At 37.7% G+C, this 20,277-nt stretch overlaps 1 pseudogene; it reads right to left on the bottom strand.

The window, feature by feature from the left end:
• Nucleotides 1-1,251: 1,251 nt before the first annotated feature.
• LOC144216650 (poly(A) polymerase alpha-like) lies at nt 1,252-10,301 on the bottom strand (annotated as a pseudogene).
• Between the last annotated feature and the right edge of the window lie 9,976 nt (nt 10,302-20,277).

Raw genomic sequence — 20,277 nt, 5'->3', positions numbered from 1 at the left:
ACGTTGAAATTAATTTGCTTTATGTATTAGAAAGTGCCTTAATTTGGAGCAGACAGATCATGGTACTCTTTTATTAAGCATGTAAATTCAGCCTCTGTAAGATCATCTTACTCTGGAGGATGATCGTGATATTCAGTGAGTTGAATTTTGATTATCAAGCATTTATTAACATCTGTTATGTACTACAATTTTCATGCTGGCCACTGGAGATAGAATGAAGGAAACATTTTATAAGGCAATTCATGTTTCACATACAGGCATGTAGGACCCCTGTACCTCACATGGCCTAGCAAATATTAGAACTCAGAGGAAATGAAAAAGGTCATCTTGATCAATATCTTCATTTCTTAGATGACTAAACTAAGGCCAAGGAGGTTAAATGAATTAAACAAAATCCCAAACCAGTTAGCTGTAGAGTCAGATTTACAAACTAGGTCCCCTTGTTCCTGGCCCTCTGTTCTGCAATACCTGACAGATGATGTCTTCTCCCTGGGGGTAATAGATGGATGCTTTTCTAGAAAAAAGGCAGAGCCTGAAAACAGCATTCCTCCATACTTTCTGCCCTATTCTTTTTTTATAAGTTTATTTATTTATTTTGAGAGAGAGAGAAAGAGAGAGAGAGAGCATGCAAGTGAGGGAAGAGCAGAGAGAAAGAATCTCAAGCAGGCTCCCGATGTGGGACTCAAACTCACAAACTGAGATTGTGACCTCAGCCAAGATCGAGTCGGATGCTTAACTGACTGAGCAGCCCATATGCCCCGTATTTATTTTATATTTAAAAATAAAAAAAGAGGCACCTGGCTGGCTTGGTCAGAGGAGCATGTGAAACTTTTTTAAATAAATAAATAAATATTAAAAAGCTGTGGAGTTTTAAAATTCATCAAAATACATCCAGTCTCACATTTTATCTATTTCTTTTGCCCCTGACCACGGATGTATGTATCAACATGGATGCAATTTTATGTATTAATCTTGTCACTAAAAAATCATCAGCACCTTTCCTAAGTTATTATAGTCTGATAAGTACACTTTACACAATTAAGTTTATTGGTGGTTTCCATTATAAAAGATGCTAGTTGGTCACTCTAGGAAATTCACAAGTCAGAAAAGTAAAAAATTAGAAGGAAAAAAAACACCTAAGTTTCACTGTGTATAAATTCACCCCTATGTGTATTCTGGAACCATTGTTACAACATTAAGTGATTAAATAATTTTTAATCTTTTTTTCCAGCAACTACATTCAATTTTATTTCAATATAATCTAAACACATACCATTTAGGAAATACCAAGAAAAATTTATGTACAAGAGTTGACGCTGTTCCATTTGGATAAAGTTGACAAGTTCTTGCTATGAGTATAGTCCAGGAAACACCTCGGAGGAAACCTAAAATGTTAGAATGGGTGTTGTGGCCCCCAGTTTGATTGCTCTCAGAGACAACTGAAGTTGTCAGTGTTTGGTACTAGACGTAAAATTTCCTTGGTTACCCTGCAACTGTTAAGACTTCTTATGCATCGTACATCTAAATTCTTAAGCGGACTGTCATCTCATAAATCCAAGTCTTCTGGAGTAGCCTGCAGTGCTAAACTTGCAAACCGAATATAAATCTCTGTCCCATCAAAACAGTTTGATGCTTCTTCAACAGCCTTTTGTATGTATTCAACCTGTGAGATCCTAATGTAACGATTTTTCCTCCAACATTTTCAATTATCTATTGTGGGAGACCCTTGCTTTCACTGATTCCTGGGACCCACTCTTTTACCAGATTATTTAATTTTCACAAAATTAAAATGCGGCGCTGCCGTTCCTTTTCCTCTTCAAAAACCCCAAAGGGCTTCACAGTTTCAATTAGTTTCGTGTAAGTAGGCAGTCAGTCTCCTTGGGGGCTGCTAAGCTAATGGGAGAGGTAGTCACAAAGCCGCTGTGGCTGCTGTGTTTGCTGAGATTCCTGAGGTCGGAACTGGACACAGCACGGTGTCGAGCGAGNAACTCAAGGTCGGCGGGAGGGACGCAGGTGAGGATGCCACAGCCCCGAGTCCAACCTGACTCCCGCACCACTCCTTCCTGTTGAAGCGCTTCTCCTTCCTTTTGTCCTAAGGCGGGAACGCGAGTAATGTTTTATCTTGGCAGAAATGTGTTTTATTTGTATTTTGGTGACTGTGTTCAGAATCCTGGAGGGAAGTAGGGGCTGAATGGGTTGTTGAATTGCTATGTGATGTTGTTTAGTGCTTTCTACAATATTTCTCCTGCAAAGCATATGGCAGAAATCTATTTCTCCACTCTCTTGAAGTCAACCATAGCTTGAACCAATGGGACAGGAGTGAAAATGGCTTGTTTGTTGCAAGTGGAAGCCTTTAAAAGTCAGTGCACGGTTTGCTATGTCTCTTTCGCCCTGCCGCAGTGACATGCAAAGTACCAGATGGTGGAAGTTCCATCAGTCTGTCTTTGTGTAAGGAGGATCTAGAACAGTGTCCACAGCAGGTCAAAAAAATATATATATATATCAGCAAGAAATTATATTTGTTATTTTGAGACAGTTTCTAATGTTTTGCTTTAATCTCAGAGCATCCTATCCATCTCACATTGAAAAGACTGCTGGGTTTGTAGAGTGATTGGACTTTGACATCTGCCTCTCCACTGACCATCTCATGTGATTGTACCTCCATTGTTCCTGTTCTATATATGTCTTTCCCAAAGACAAGATAATCTCAGATAGGAGAGGACCACTTTTTAATTGTGATAAAAATAGTTGCACTCTCTCCTAAAACCTGAAAACAAGGGAAATTTGTTTTTTATAAAGAGGTTTGTGCTGTTTTTGAGAAACAAATCTGACTGGAAAAGTCCAGATGGTTGTCATAGTTCTTTGACAAAAGAACTTGAAGACTAGGAGCACCTGGTTCACTCAGTTGGTTGAGCGACCGACTCTTGCTTTTGGCTCAGGTCATGATCTCAGGGTTCGTGGGATCAAGCCCCACCTCTGGGCTTGTGGTCACAGCACAGAGCCTGCATGGGATTCTCTCTCTTTATTTCTGCCCCTCCTCCGCTTGCTCTCTCTCTCTCAAAATAAATAAATCAATTTTTAAAAAAAGAACTTGAAGACTAGAATGCCACAGGATAGATGTTCAATATACACTTATTCAGAAAGAGTCAAGTGAAAAAAGAGGGAGAAGGAAGAATATAAGAAAGATATTGAAGATATATATGGAGTTTTAAAATTCATAACATGTATTGACTGTATACATATATACATATACATATATATACATATATATATAATCAGAATAGTTTAATTTGCTGAAAGAAAGGTATATCCACATTGCCATTATCTTAATCAACCTGGAGGCTCCTTACAGCATCCCTGGGTGTTAACAATTCAGTCATATTCTCACCTGAAACCTAAGACATTGGCCACCATCAGCCACCAGTGCTGTTCATATAAAACTGTAGATCTTTGGGAGCACCTGGGTGGCTCGGTCAGTTGAGCATCTGACTTCAGCTCAGGTCACCATCTCACAGTTCGTGAGTTCAAGCCCTGCACTGGGCTCTGTGCTGACAGCTTGGAGCCTGGAGCCTGTTCAGATTCTGTGTCTTCATCACTCTCTTTCCCTCCCCCACTTGTGTCCTGTCTGTCTGTTTCAAAAAGAAATAAACATTTAAAAATTTAAATATTTAATTAAAAACTGGTAGATCTTTTAAAAAGAAAAGAAATAATCAATTACCATAAAACACTGTTGCTACTTGTCTAACATGGGCAACATCCAGCACAGTGTGGTCCTCTGACCTCTTAGCATCTATGTGACTCATAATGTGTGTGCTCTAAGAAGCAGTTGGAGCTCCTTGGAGGAAAAGGGTTCTCAGGTGGAAATGGAGCAAAGAGGAATTTGATACCAGAGTAGCAAGGGCAGAAGGACAAACCAGGAGCTTCTGAGCTGAGCTGTCTCCATCATCAGTATCCCATTATCAGTCTTGATCAGCATGCTGTAGTCCATCTTCAGAGGAAAGCAGGATCCAGGGTCAGAGAAGGGACTTCGTAAAAAAGTAGTGAGGTGATGGTTAGAACTTCAATCTGTTAGGCTGGTGTTCAGAACTGGGTACTAATTCTATCTGGTAACAGTATAGAAGGTATTCTTCCAGCAGTCATTAGACAGAAAGCAGCCCAATGCTCATGCAGCACACGGTCAATCAATGAATACTGAGCATTACCATGTGTGAAGTATCATCTTTATGGAGCTTGGGTAGAAGTGAGGAAGGCAGAAGTCAGATACATTCATTCAAATGGCTAATTAGTTAGGGGTGCCTGGGTGGCTCAGTAGGTTAAACATCTGACTCTTGTCTCTGCTTTAGTCATGATCTTACAGTTAGTGATACAGAGCCCCGAGTCAGGCTTCAGGGTTCAGTAGGGTACCATGTTGCATTTGGTCACCATATCTCTTTTGTGTCCTCCAAACTGTGATGGTTTCTCAGTCTTTCCTTGTTTTTCATGAACTTGACACTTTTGAGGAGCACTAGCCAGATATTTTGTAGAACGTCCCTCAGTTTGGGTTTGTCTGATGTTTTGCAATGACCAGACTGGAGTTACGGGTGTTTTAGAATGTCATAGAGAAGAAATGCCTTTCTCACTGCATCATATTAAGGTTATATGATATCAACATGTACTGATCAACTTACTACAGTGCTGTAAACCATGACCACTTGGTTAAGGTGGTATCTATCTGTCAGGTTTCTCTACTGTAATATTACTGGGTCCCCCCGCCTTTTAATACTCTATCCATTAGAAGTCACTTACTAAATCCAGTTAACACTCGAGAGCTGGGAAAATAAATGACTCCTCATAGAGGTAGGATTATCAAACCATTTGTGAACATATGTTAAAACCACCAAAACTTTCATTTATTTATTTAAATTTTTTTTAACGTTTATATTTCAGTTAAGGGAAATTTAATTTTTTTAATAGTTTATTTATTTTTAAGACAGAGAGAGACAGAGCACGAGCTGGGTAGGAGCAGAGAGAGAGGGAGGCACAGAATCTGAAACAGGCTCCAGGCTCTGAGCTGTCAGCACAGAGCCCGATACAGGGCTCTAACCCACTGACTGAGAGATCATGACCTGAGCTGAAGTTGGAGGCTTAACCAACAGAGCCACCCAGGTGCCCCATAAACCACCAAAACTTTTAATAACTATTTTGGGGGAGATACTATACAACTATTCTGTTCCTTCTTAAAGTTTTACCCATTAATTTTAGCATTCATCCCAAATCTTGCCCACAATAATTATTACTGTGGTGCTTAAATGGTAACTTTTCTATTGCCCTCATTCCTCCTATATTCATTATTCAGAATTTTGGAATTTTTCTGTAAGGAAGGATTTTTGCTTTTCCCCCATTTATTTGTTTAATCATTTGTTTACATTAGTATATACTAATAGGATCTTATTCTATTCTTGGGTTATAATCAAATACTATTGTCATTACTTTTGTTGTTCAAATTGTTCTGAGTTTGGCCAATGAAAACTCTTTATATTTCTGTACCATCTACCTATCTACATGGGTTCATACTGATATGATACCTTTGACTCATCCAACTCCACAAGGTTCATTCTAGCCTTCCCTTATTTGTAATTTATTTTCCCTGACAGCAAGAAATATGACTTCCATTATCTGTGATTTCTTTACTCATTTGTTCAACACTAGTCTCCTTGTAAAGCAGTATCAGAATAGCTAACCTGTCCTGGCATGTGAAACATGGTTACCAAATAGACTACAGTGTTTTTTGTCTGTTCTTTTTGTCTTTAGTCTTACAGCGTCCAATAAAAATTACTTAGGTCAACTATTCCTCCCCACTCCTGTGCAGTTATGTCATACTTTCTCATATAGTTAGATTCATTTGTTGTGGTTGGTCTTCATTCTATCTTGGGATTCCCCAACAATCTTGATGTAGCTTTTCAAATTGCATACGGTAAAGTTTACTCTTTGTGGTGTATAGTTCAGTGGGTTTTACCCAACACAGAGGGTCATGAATTCACCCCCACGGTACTACATAGAATAGTCTTGTCATCATAAAATTCCCTTGTGCTGCCCTCATACTGAACTCCTTTCCACCGTCCTAACATCTTATGATCGCGTTTTCAAAAATAAGCATTTTTAAGCAATGAAGGATATTAGGATTCAACTTGTCCTAAACTTTTCCATTTTATAATTTTTGGTATTTAAAAAATTTGTAAAAGTAATATATATACATTTTTGTTTACTGGTAGAGAAAGCCATAATATAAAAAACAATTCTCCCTCAGTAGTTAGCATGCGTGAAGGTGTAAGAGCTTGTCTACTTCTGTGGTTCCTTTAATCTCTATCAGTATGTTTTTGGCTCAGTCTTGAACCTTTAAATCTGAAATCTCTCACAGTAGTAGTTCCAAGCCCCATTCTCAGAAGTAACCAGTGTGAGAGCCCCTTTATTTCCCATATGAGACAGTTGAGAACCAGAGGTTAAGGTCATGCAGTTATTTATGACAACACCTGAGGTAGAACTCATACTCAAGGCTCCCAGACCACTGTTCTTTCCACATCTCGGTGTTTTTTCAAAGACATGAGCTCAGATCAACCTGACACCCAAATGCAGATGAATGTGAACCAGATAACTTGTAAAACACCCATGAGGTAGTAAGTAGGCAGCTTTGACCTAAGCTGTTGCTGCTGTAGACAAAGGGGCACTTGTGTGTGTGTCTAAATCCAGATGATTTTTATTTTCTAAGTTATGCCATGGAGGACTATAAAAAAAAATCTTTCCATTCTGGCCACAGCAGGAATGTGATAGGGATTAGGAGACAAGTTCATAGACAGAAGGCATCAGTGCGGATTTTCTTATGGAAGTCCCTGCTTTGCAAAGAAATAAGCAGTAGCAATTAGAAGCACAGATTCTAGAACAATAAAGGAATCATTGATAAAATCTGTGTCCTTGAAACCGGAGGAACTGAAGAGAATGAGAAACTCTGGAATATGTACAGCTGTGAAAACAGAAGCACGCCCCTCCCCTCTTCCCCCACCAATGGACCAATGTGGCACTCTGAGAAGGGGTCAAGGAGTGAAGGAACAGGTAGAGCTGTTTGCCACAGGACCAGCAGAGGCCGTCAGCCACCCTAGTGCTACCTGGCTGTAGTCTCTACCAGCATCTAGAGCATAGGAGCTGTGCAACACTAAAATTATACTGTGATTTCAATACGCATGCTTGAAATATGGCACAGTTTTTCAACTTACGTTATTTCCACTGTGTAATTTAGTTTCCTTGAACTAATCCTTCTATTGCTTGAGTAAAAGGAACTCCTTTATTCTGTTAAACATAGATGTCTGAACTGGGTAGAACCCACTAACGTATACTTGCAGCCCTTATGGTTGCCCAGCGTGGGCAGACCAGGACAACAGGCCCAGGACAGAATGGTGCCCAAACAGGCCCCAATTCAATTGAGACATGCCACTTCTTACATATATGAAACAAAAGCCCCAGACAGCAAAATCTAGAGATCCTTCCAAGGGTAGAAATATATGCATTTTTCGGGATTACAAACCCATTCGTTGTGTTTGAAATTAACTATACATCTGAGAGGGCTTTCTTAAATATTCTAAAGGTTATTTGAGGAAATGCCATGATAAATTATTTCCCTTGCACATTTTCAAATACCCTAGGTCTTCTTAAAATAAATGATTTCCCATTCATATTTTTAGATATTCCATGTCTTTCTCAGGACACAGCAGTCTTAACATTGAAACAAATTCCAAGGACGTTTAAATGGATGGAACGTCTCTTTTGATCTGAATTTACCTTTAGATATCTCCTTTAAAGCAATTAGCTTGTTTGCTTATTCATCATTTAATTGGAGTTACAGTTTAAGACACAGATCTTAAATGTTTGGTTTGCCGAGCTTTGGCATTTGTAAATATCCATGAAACCACCACCCAAAACAAAATACAGAACATTTTCATCACCAGAAATAGGAGTATGCTATCTTTCAGTCAATTTGATTCCACTTCTAAAATCCAACTACCTTCTGACTTCCATCATAAATTTATTTTGCCTGTTCTTACACTTCATATTCATTCAATCAATTAGCATGGTGTGTGTGTGTGTGTGTGTGTGTGTGTGTATGTACCTTCTTTCATTCAGTGTTTTGAGATTCATCCATGTTGCTATACTTACCAGCAGTTCTTCCTTTTTACAGATGGTGTCCCATCATATGGCCATGCCACAGTCTGTTTACACATTCTCTTGCTGACAGATTGGAGTTTTCCAGGTTAGGGCTGTTATGGGAAAGGCTGCTACAGATATTCTTGAATCAGTCTTTCTTTTTTTCTTTTTTCTTTTTTAACAGTTTACTTTTTTAAGTTTATTTATTTATTTTGAGAGCGTGTATGTGAGTGAGCGTGGCAGAGGGGCAGAGAGAGAGGGAGAGAGAGAGAATCCCAAGCAGTGTCTGAACTGTCAGCACAGAGCCCGACGAGGGGATCAAACTCATGAACTACGAGATCATGACCTGAGCTGAAGTCAGAAGCTTAGTCAGTTGAGCCACCCAGGCACCCCTATATTTTTCTTTTTTAAAAAGCCTTATTTTGAAATAATTTCAAAATTTGTTTGCAACTACCAAAAGTTGCAAAATTTAAAACGACACAAATCAGTCATATAACTTTTATCCAGATTTATCGATTGTAAATATTTAACTTTTGTTTTATCATTTCTGTGTGTGCTAGTGTGTGTGTGAGCGTGTATGTGGGTGTGTTTTTGTACCATGTGAAGGCCCTTTACCCCCACAAAGTTCAGTGTATGTTTCCTTAAAGTATGGATATTCTCTGATATAATCACAACACAGATCTTCCTTAACTTATAATGGGGTTACCTACGATAAACCCATCAGAAGTTGAAAGTATTGTAAATTGAAAATGCATTTAATACCCCATGACCTACTGAACACCATAGCTTAGCCTAGCCTCCCTTGAGCATGCTTAGAACACTTACATTTGCCTGCAGCTGAGCAAAATCATCTCACACACAAAGCCTATTCTATAATAAAGTGTTGAAAATTGTATGTAATGTATTGAGTACTGTACTGAAAGAGAAAAACAAAAGGGTTGGATGGTTACAGTGGTTGTCAGAGTACCGGTCGTTTACCCTGGTGATCACATGGCCGGTGAAGTCATGGTGGCCACTGCCCAGCCTCCCAGAGAGGACTGTACTGCGTATTGCTAGCCCAGGAGAAGATCTAAATTCAGAACTCAAAGACCAGTTCCTATTGAATGTGTATTGATTTTACATCATAAGGTTGAAAAATTATAAGTCAAACCATATAAGTCAGGGACTGTTTACATAGTTAGCAATATCAGTGAATTTAAATCGATATAATACTCTATCGATCATATTCCAATTTTATCAGTTACTGACCCAATTATTGACCCAACAATGTCCTTAAGGAAATCTTCTACGGTCCCTCACCCCACAAACAACAAAATCCAGTTTAGGGTTAGCTACTACTTTTAATTGTCACCTCTTTTTAGTCTCCTTTAATCTAGAATGTTTTTAAAGCCTTTCTTTGTCTTTATGACATTGACATTTTTCACAAAAACAGTACCCCTCTCTTGTTTAAAAAACTGTTCTTCATTTTGGGTTGTTCTGATGTATCTTCATGGTTAGATTTGCATTACCCATTCTAGACCAAAATACCGCATAGGAGATGTTGTATCCTCAGAATAGCACATTTAGAGGCATAAGATGTCCATCTGTCCCACCCTGGTGATGTTGATTTGAATTGCCCAGTCAAAATGTTGTCCAATTTATTCATCAAAATCACCAATTTTCACTGTTGTAACTAATAGGTGGCCTATGGGAAGATAATTTAGGATTATGAAAATATCCCATTCCCTATCAAAATTTCCTCCTGGATTTAGCCTCCATTGGTGGTTTTTGCTTGATTCAATCTTTACTATGATTATTGCAAAATGATCTTCCGGCTTGTTTACTGCTCTACATTTACCAGTTAGTCCTCAGCATTCAACTATAATCAAGAGCCCTCTTGATTGGGCAAGCCTTGCTTGCTTGCTTATTTACTTATTAATTATAGATATGAACTCATTAATTTCTATTTCTTCAATGGCTTATAATTCATTACTGTACTTATTTTGGTGCCCAAATTATCCCAGATTTGGCCAAGAGGAGTCTCTTCAGAGGGCTTTTATGTTCTTGTGACATGCTTCATCTTTTTTTTAACTACTGCCTTATTTTCTGGCATAAGTGGCTGTCCCAGACTCATACTTACCTTGCTCCATGCCTAGAATTAGCTGTGTCTTTGAGGAGCCCTGGTTCATCTTACTGAAGAAGACCAAGATCTTTAATAGGTACTAGGCATGATTACTGCTACCAGCATCTTTGTTCTTGGCCCTTTCAGTGGACAGAATTAAGAAATACACAAATATATATACACATATATACAAACGTACACCTGCGAATAAATACATATACATACTTCTACACACACACACACACGCATACAGACACATACCATATAGATATTTTAGAAATCATAAACTCATGCCCATATCTCCAGTTCCAATCCATCCCCTTAGCGTTCTTTCTTTTCTTCTTCCAATTCCTTATTTGTTTGCTCCGTCTTTCCCCACAAGATCTCTAGCTCCCAACAATATCAGTGTATTTGCTCAGTCCTGTAATATGCTCTAACGTAACTTAGAATCACTTTGCTGACACTACTATAAGGAGCACATCTCTAAAATGAGTCCAAGATTCACTTGCAATTCTTTTCTACTCCCCACCCTGCCCACAACTAAGGGTGTATAGTCAAATATTTATCTGTAAGTTACTTGGCTTCCTTCCATCTTTCTTTCCTTGACACTTTTCTTGCTTATTCTTTTTCCTTCCAGTATGGTTATGGTATTCATTTGAAATACAGTTAGGTTCGTGTCTTTTCTTTTGCTTTCAGTTTTTCATTATCGTCCCATTCTTAGTGGTTGAATTTAATTTTTGAATGTGTAGAAAATAAATATGCCTTTAAGATCTGAAATTATGCAAAAAGATATTCTCGGAAAATTAATACTCCCTTCACATCCCTTCCTCCCTCTTTCTTCCCACCCTTTGTATGCCACCAATTTCATTGTTTTCTGGTATGCTGGTTAGTGGGTCTTTTTGTTAAGATAAGCAAATGTATGTATGTATGTATCCCATTTCCCCTTCTTTTGTATGTAAAAGGTAGCATCTGGTTTAAGCTCTTATGCTTTTTATTTAAGTTTATTTATTTATTTTGGGGCGGGAGGGGCAGAGAGAAGAAGAGAGAGAGAGAATTCCAAGCATGCTCCTCACTGTCAACATGTAACCCAATGTAGGGCTTGAATCCATGAACTATGAGATCATAGTTGCCCTCTTTTGCTTTTTTTTTTTAATTTAATAGGACCTCCTGAAATAACTTCCTTTCAGTTTTTAGAGCTCTTTTCTGTTATTTTTTTTATAGCTGCATAGAATCATTGTATATCTGTGCCAAAGATTTTTCAATCCATATCCTATGTTTGAGTCTGATTGGTTTCTATTATTTTGTAACTTCAAATCATGCTGCAAGAAGTAATCCTGTGTCTATAGTTTTTTTTAAATTTCTGGAGTGTATCTACTTCCATGTGTATCTAAATTCCTAGAAGTAGGATTGCTGGGTCAATGCATACATGCATGTATAATTTTGTATTTGTTTCTGTATTGCCAAATTTCCCATACTTTTTTCATTCTCACAGTGATGTATGAGGGTGTCTGTTTTCCCCATAGTCTTGCCACACAGTAACATTGTCAAGCTTTTGAATTTTTGCTGTTACAGGTAAGAAATGTACTTCAGTAGAGTTTATTTTTCATTTCTCTTGTGAGTGAAGTTGAACATCTTTCAATACATCTAGAGGCCATTTTTTATGTCTCTTTTCGTAAATTGTCTGTTTTTGTCATGTGTCCATTTTTTCTTTGTCTTTTTTCCTCCTCAAGTTTTATAAATTGCTTATAAATTAGGGAGATTAGCCCATTATCTTCAAAGCAGGTTGCAAATATATTCTTCTAGTTTGTCATTTGCCTTTTGACATTGCTTATACTATTTTTTCGACATATCAAAGCTTTAAAATTTTTATTACTTATATAATTTTTTTCTTTTATTGCATCAGGATTTTTTAGTCATAGTTAGAAAGCCTTTTCTAATATGTAGATTATAGAAGAATTCACCCACATTTTCCTGTAGATTCCCAATACACGTGTAGCAGGCTAATTTCTTGAGATGCCGGCTTTTCTTTTCTCTCTTCAGTTTCCCCTTTCCCTTCTCCTACTCTGGGAGCAAGTTCTATGCTTCACTGCCTCAGGTGAGCTCAATAGGAGGGCTGTGTGACTTGTGATTGTCAAAGCTAAAAGGGAGCCTGGGGTTTGAGGAGAATGAAAAGATCCTGCCAGAGACTGCAAGAGACAGGGGATCTTTAACTGTGTAGTGTACGAGGTCCAACTGGATGCTAGGGTAGAACACGTGGCCTTATCCAAGATCTCCTGGCATGAAAGGAACTGTGTAGGCTGAGACAATGACACTCCAGTCATAGTTAGTGCAGACAGAGGACTGATAAATGGAGGGGCCTCTACAAAGCTTTTGTGATGTGTTAGACTCCAGAACTTTGACACCCCCCCAAAGGGAAAAAACACTAAATTCATCTATTTGTTTTCTATTTCAATTTCATTTTAAAAATATAATAGGTTCAAAATAGTTCTGGGGTAACTGGAGATGCACATGCAAATGACACAGATGAAATGAGAATGAAATTAGACAAATACTTCACATCATATGCGAAAATTAACTCTAGGGGCACCTCGGTGGCTCAGGTCATGATCTCACGGCTTGTGGGCTTGTGAGTTTGAGTCCTGCATTAGGCTTTGTGCTGATAGCTCAGAGCCTGGAGCCTGTTTTGGGTTCTGTTTCTCCCTCTCTCTGTCCCTCCCCCATGCACACTCTGTCTCTCTCTCTCTCTCAAAAATAAACAAACATTAAACATTTTTTTAATTAAAAAAACTCCAAATGGATCAAAGATCCAAATGTAAGAGCTAAAACTATAAAACACTTAGAAAGAAACATAGGGGATACATTTTCATAACCTTGGATTTGGCAGTGGATCCTTTGATACATCATTAAAAGCACAAGCAGCAAAGGGAAACATAGATAAATTTGACATGACCAAAATTAAAAACTTTTGTGAATTAAGGAACATCATCAAGAAAGTGAAAAGACAGCCTAAAGAATGGAAGAAACTATTTGCAACTCATATATCTGATAAGGATCTAATAGCCAGAATACATAAAGAACTTTACTTGAAAAGACATTTCTCCAAAGAAGGTGCACAAATGGCCAACAAGCACATGAAAAGATACTCAACATCGTTGGGCATTAGGAAAATGCAAATCATTACCACAATTCACACTTACTAGGATTGCTATAATAAAAACAAACAAACAAACAAATAATAGGTGTCGATGAGAAATGGAAGAGATCAATACCCTTATTCTCTCCTGGTAGAAATATGAAATAATTCAGTTGATGTCAAAAGGAGTTTGGTGGCTCCTCAAAATATTTAACATAGGACATCTAGCTGGCTCAGTCACTAGAGTATGTGACTCTTGATCTCAGGGTTGTGAGTTCAAGACTTATGTTGCATGAAGAGCTTAGGTAAAAAAAAAATTATTGTAGAATTACCATATGTTCAAGTAATTCTATTCCTAGGTATATATCCCAAAGAATTGAAAACAGGTGTTCAAGCAAATACTTCTATGTATGTGTTCATAGCAGCACTATTAACAATGTCCAAATGTCCATTAGCTGATGAGTGCATAAACTAAAAAAAAAAAGTGGCCTATTCATAACATAGATTACTATTCAGCCATAAAAAGATTGAAGCACTAATAAACGCTACAATGTGGATAAACCTTGAAAACATTATGCTATGTAAAATAATCCAGACGCAAAATGTCACATAGTGGATGATTTCATTTACATGAAATATTTGGAATAGATAAATCCATAGAGATGGAAAGCCGGTTGGTAATTGCTCGGGGCTGGGAGCAGAGGAGAGTGGGGAGCTACTGCTTAATGGGTATGGGTTTTCTTATGGAATGATGAAAATATTTTAGATCTAGGTAGAGGTGGTAGTTGCACAATCTTGTAAATGTTCTAAATGCTGCTGAATTGTTGACTTAAAAATAACTTAATTTTAGGGGCACCTAGATGGCTCAGTTGTTTAAGTGTCTGACTTTGGCTGCTCAGGTCATGATGTCATGGCTCATGGGTTTGAGTCCAGCCTGGGGCTCTAGGCTGACAGCTCAGAGCCTGGAGTCTGTTTTCAGATTCTGTGTCTCCCTCTCTCTCTGTCCCTTCCCTGCTTGCACGCTTTCTCTCTCTCTCTCTCTCTCTCTCAAAAATAAAGAAGCATTAAAAATTTTTTTAAAGATTAAAATACTTAATTTTGTTATGTGAACTTCTCCTCAGTAGAATTTTTTCTTAAATGTAATATATGATTATTTACATGGTTAAAAACTTAAAGATACAAATTTATTCAGTGTAAATATTTCTTTCTGCATCTTACCCCCACTCAGTTACCTTTCCTACAGTCAATATTATCAATCTCCTGAATATCCGTCTGAAGATATTATATTTGCTCATAAGCAAATAAGTATATGTTACTTCCTCTCTACTCCTTTTATGAATGGTAATGTACTTAACATACTATTCTGCTCCTGTCTCTTTTTTCTGCTTAAAATTATATTTTCAGATCCTTTCATATTAGTACATATAGTAAATATTCCATTACATTCATCTAACCTGTCCTCCACTGGTGGGAATTTAAGAATGTTCTCAATTCTTTGCTTTTACAGAGATATCTTATATCTATGATCTTATGCTGCCTGAGAGTACATCTGAAGAGTCAATTCCCTTAAGTAATTTACTGAGTCACAGGATGTGTGCATTTCTAAGTACTTTTAAGGTATTGATCAATTGTTCTACAATTTGTACTAATTTACAGTCTCCCAGAAATGTTAACAAAAATTATGTAAGGTGTTACCAAACTCTGGATCTTTGCCATTCTGGTAGGTGTGAGTAGTATTTTAATAAACTTTATTTTCTGTCTCTAATTATGTGTGAGAAAAGCATCTTTTCAAATTAATTTTAATTTTTGATTCTATGAACTATATTTCTCATTATTTACCCACTTTTCTATTCAGATTATGGCCTTTTTCTTACTGATTTGAAGGCACTTTTAGGAAAATAACCACTGGTCTATGAAATGAAGTACAATTTTTTCCTCTACAGTTTTCTTTCTGCTCTGTTTACAGTGTTTTTTGTCACGAAGAAATTGTTGTTGTTTTTTTTTTAAAGTAGGCTTCATGCCAAGCACGGAGCCCAATGCAGGGTTGAACTCATGACCCTGAGATCAAGATCTGACCTGAGATCAAGAGTTGGACACTTAAGCAACAGAGACACTCGGGCACCCCAAGAAATTATTTTTAAGTGGCCAGACCCATCAATTTTTTTTCACCTATAGCTTCTGGATTTTAATACTTGTAAAGGTCTTCTCCATGCCAAGATTATAACATAATTATTTCATGAAGAATGCTTCCCTCTCTTTTTTCTCATAGTTTTATGGCTTCTTTAATTTTTTTTTCTTTTTATTCATTCTTTGAGCAATTTGGAAATTATTCTGTTTGGAGAATGAAGTTATGGACCCTAATAGTTTTTCAGATGATATGGGAATAAAGAAAAATAAGACTTGGTTTCTTTCCTTGTGATGGTTTCTTCCATTTAAATAAATAAGCATTATAGAAGTTGTGACAGAAATCTGAACAGAGTGCATTGGGGACATCAAGGGAAGGAAAACAGAGTCCAGAAAAGGGTTCATAAAGAAATAGATCTACAATACTTACTGAAAATCTGACAATCTCAATGACCATTCCTATACTCTTCTGGAAACTCTCTTCCATCTTGACTTCTGAAATCCTCATGACTCCAGATTCCCATATTGCCTCTTTAATTATTCTCACTGCTCTGGTTCCTTTCTTTCCTCCATCGCTCAAATATATGTGCTCTACAGGATTATATCTTACTTCCTAACTGCCCATTTTTCTTTTTAATTCTTTTTCCATTCCAAAGATTCTCTGTTTTGTATATGAAGATCTCTATGTCCATATATATTTTTTCTGAGTGTATAACTAAAACTGTTTCTTATATTCAGGATTTTATATTTATGAGTATGTGATTAGTATGTGTTTCCCTACTAGATTGTTCTGGGTAAAGCCTGTTCTGTTTTTATCACCATGGCCCCAGCTCCTGGCATATAGTAAGTCATTAATAAATGTTTTCATATAAATAAATGTTTAGTACTGATCTTTCTAACTTGAAACTAGCTCTTAATTTTTTTTTTTGATTACTTGCTGCCCATTTTCATCAGGTATTTCTTTTAGCTCCTCAAAATCAATTTGTTCAGTTTAACAGACACTTACTGAGATTCTGGCTAACACTGTACAGGACCCGAGGATATATGTACTCTAAGTATACAGAAAGCACAATTGTAAGTGTGTGTGGTTTTAACCTGAATGTTTTATGGCAGCAATCGGAGGTAAAGGTCACATACCACTTCCTGTCATTTATTTGTCCAATTAATTGCCCAGCTTAGGCACTTTTAAGCAAATTCAGTATCTCATTCTTGAGGCTGCCTCTCTCATCTAATTCACTAAAACTATAGGAGCTAAGTCAGCCCAAAGAAGTTAGACTTGTTTCCAGGTAAGGGAGAAAACTGCGGCTTTTAAGTAATTGTTGACCAAATTTGTGGCTACCAAAAATCGTTTGCTGCCAGCTGGTGTTGCTATGGCAAGCCAGCTCTCCTCAGTCCCCAGGATCTTGCCTTCGTCGTGATGTCCCAATGCACAAGTGGTAGAGTGGCCAAGGCATGAACTGTCAAGGGTTCCCTATGCTTGGACATTGTTCCCAAAGATCTTGGGTGGTTCCTAGGTGTCTGAACTGGGGTGGCCTTCCTGGCTTTGCCATGTACTGTGTTAGAACCAGCTCTCCCTGTGGCCATGAGGCACTGTTGTTGAATGAGCTCACCAGCCCAGACTTCCTACCGCTCCTGAAGAGTTTCTCTTTAGGACTCTAATAATGTTGAACCTCAGAAGGAAAGAGGCTGAGATTTCAATGGGTACCTAACTCTCCTCGCTTTATCAATAAGAGGGGCTTCTCAAGTGATTTTTTAAAAAAACATTTTATTTTATCATGATAACTATACTTTTTAATTTCTATTCCCTATTTCACCCATTCCCCCACCTACCTCCCATTAGTTTGTTCTCTGTAGTTAAGAGTCTGTTTCTTGATTTTTCTCTCTCTCTATTTTCATTTCCTTTGCTGGTTTGGTTTGTTTCTTAAATTCCACGTATGAGTGAGATCATGGTATTTGTCTTTCTCTGACTGACTTATTTTGTTTAGCATTATACTCTCTAGCTCCATCCATGTTGTTGCAAATAGCAAGGTTTCATTCTTTTTCATGGCTGAATAATATTCCATTATATGCCACATCTTTATCCATTCATCTATCAGTGGGCTGCTTCAATAGTTTAGCTATTGTAAATAATGCTGCAATAAACATAGGAGTGTGTCTATCCTTTCAAGTTAGTGTTTTTGGTGTTTTGGAGGAAGTAAATACCCAGGATTGCAATAACTGGGTCAAAGGGTAGTTCTATTTTTAACTTTTTGTTGCAACTCCACACTGTTTTCCACAGTGGCTGCACCAGTTTGTGTTCCTACCAACAATGCAACTCACCAACAAGTGATGCTTTTTTAAGCAAAGATGAAAATGACAAATTTTTCCTGGTGACTCAAGATGCTTACCTTGTCAGAGAAATGAATGCCAGTTTCTCTTAAAAAACACCCGATTCTATGTTAATAGAATTATATATGAAACAGAGGTAGCACAAAGGGAGTGATGAACTTGGCAGGAGGTGGGGAAGTTGGGGAACGTGGTCAGAAAAGATGGTTTGCAGGAGGAGACCATCAAAGCTTCATTTTAAAAGATAAACTGAGTGGGGAGTGAAGATGTTAGGGGAGAAAGGAATTGGTACTTCAGGTAGAAGGAATAAAATATTCTAGGGAAGACCACAGAGCAGAATATCAGTGTGCATTTATCTCTTAGGGCAGACATGGAATACATCTGTTTGAGGAGAGGAGTGCCAGGATAGGAATTCAGAGAGGGAGGCAGGGCTTATATCATAACTAGCTTTGTGTAAGGTGCTCTAAGATGTACTTGGAATTTACCTTGGTGATTAGGAACTAGTTTTGAACTAGTATTTGTCTGCATCTAATTATCTTTCCTGACAAGAATGCTCCACTTCTGCGCTCCTGACCTCAGGTAAATAATATCATCCCCTGAGGCACTCAATCAGGAAATCTCGGAGTGAATTTAAAATTTTCCTTTCCATTAAATAACAACCTCGCCATCCTCATTCGATTTGAACCTACAAAGTGCTTTTCTTCTTGTTTGCTCTGTGCCGCCTGACTCAGGTGCTTACAACCTTTCACCTAGATTATTTCAAGAGTGTTCAGACTGGATTCTCTGCTTGGTATTTCTTCCTGCAATCCATCCTACACAGTGCCACTGGCGTGGTCTTTTTAAAAAAAAGCTGAGGTCATTACTCTTCCCCCAAACCTGGACTCCTCTCTCTTACATGCAGAAAAAAATTCTACCTATTTGAGTGGGTGTTTTAGATCTTCCACCTTGACCTCCATTAAACATTTCAAGCTTTTCTCTCACTTCACACCCCTTTGTGAACCTCCATCCAACACTAGACTTAATTAATCATCCTGCATTGTACCTTCTTGTCTCTGTATCTTTGCTCCTGTTATATCTTCTCCTTTTTAAAAAAGTTTATTTATTTTGACAAAGAGACATATAGGAACATATAGGAGGTTCTTCTTCTTCTTTTTTTTTTTAGGAGGTTCTTCTTCTAAAGCTCCTTCCTTCCATCCATTTTTCAAGGTTTGGCTCCAGTAACATCAGCTGCATAATAAATTGCCCCCAAATTTAGTGGTGTAAAACAATGGTGAACATTCATTGTTTTCTCACAGTTTTTATGGGTTGGGAATTTAGGAGCATGTTGGTGGAGTGTTCTGGCTCTGGATGGTTTATAACGCTGCATTTATCTGTGGGGATGGAAGATTCTGCTTCCAAGGCTGGTAAGCAGGTGCTGGCTCTTGATAGGAATCCACAGTTCTTCTCTAGAGCTGTTTGAGTGTGCTACGTGGCTTCCCTGAGAGCAAGCAACCCAAGAGACCAAGGTGGAAGTCACAATGCCTTTTATGATCTGGTCTCAGAAGTCACATACTGTCACCTTCACCATACTCTATCACAAAGACCAATCCTGACGTGAGGGAGATTGTACAAGGGCATGAATACCAGAAAGCAAAGATGATTGGGGGTGATAATGGAGGCTGACTAACATAACATCTCTTCAAGAGGCTTTCCAGGAGGGGGACACTTGTTGGGATAAGTACTGAGTATTATATGGAATCCAACTTGACAGTAAACTATGAAAGAAAAAAAAAAAGAGGCTTTTCAGATTCCCAAACTCCATGTGCCTGTCTTTTCTCTATCTTCCATCCTGTGCATACCAAATTGCCTAATTGTTGATTGAGATTTAAAAATCAGAGCTCTTGGATATCTCCCAATAAAATTACATTTTTTCTTTATTATTAACTATTATAAAGTGTGGACCTGGAAAATTGTTTTGGTTAATTATCAAAGGGCATAGTATTGAGGAACTTTGTTCTCTAAAATCTTAAGTTGTCAGAAACTCTGTTGTTTCGAACTCATATGAGTGAGAAGGAGATGTAACCCATCGAAGTAAATCACTTTGATTTGGAGAAGCTGCCTCAGTTTATAGTGCAGAGGTTCAAAAAGGGGTTTTTGGACACAATAGTCTATATTAATCTTAAATTTAAGTTACTAAGGGAACAGAACTCAGAGTAGACTTTGCAACTCAGATCTGATAATTAACCCCTTTACAAACAGATCTGATTTGCTCTTAGCCTATAAAATACTTTTTCATTTAGATTTTACCTAAATTCCCTTCTTCTATTACTATAATGACCTCCATTATTTTCTTTCTTTCTTTCTTTTTTTTTGAGACACACCCGTAATTCTTCTGCTGTGTGGTATCCTTTCTGTAGCAAGTCAATAACTTTGTTGGGTTACA

This window comes from Crocuta crocuta, unplaced genomic scaffold, assembly GCF_008692635.1.
Source record: "Crocuta crocuta isolate KB4526 unplaced genomic scaffold, BGI_CrCroc_1.0 scaffold48, whole genome shotgun sequence".
In the NCBI taxonomy this organism is placed as follows: domain Eukaryota; kingdom Metazoa; phylum Chordata; class Mammalia; order Carnivora; family Hyaenidae; genus Crocuta; species Crocuta crocuta.
This window is presented reverse-complemented; position numbering and strand designations above follow the sequence as displayed.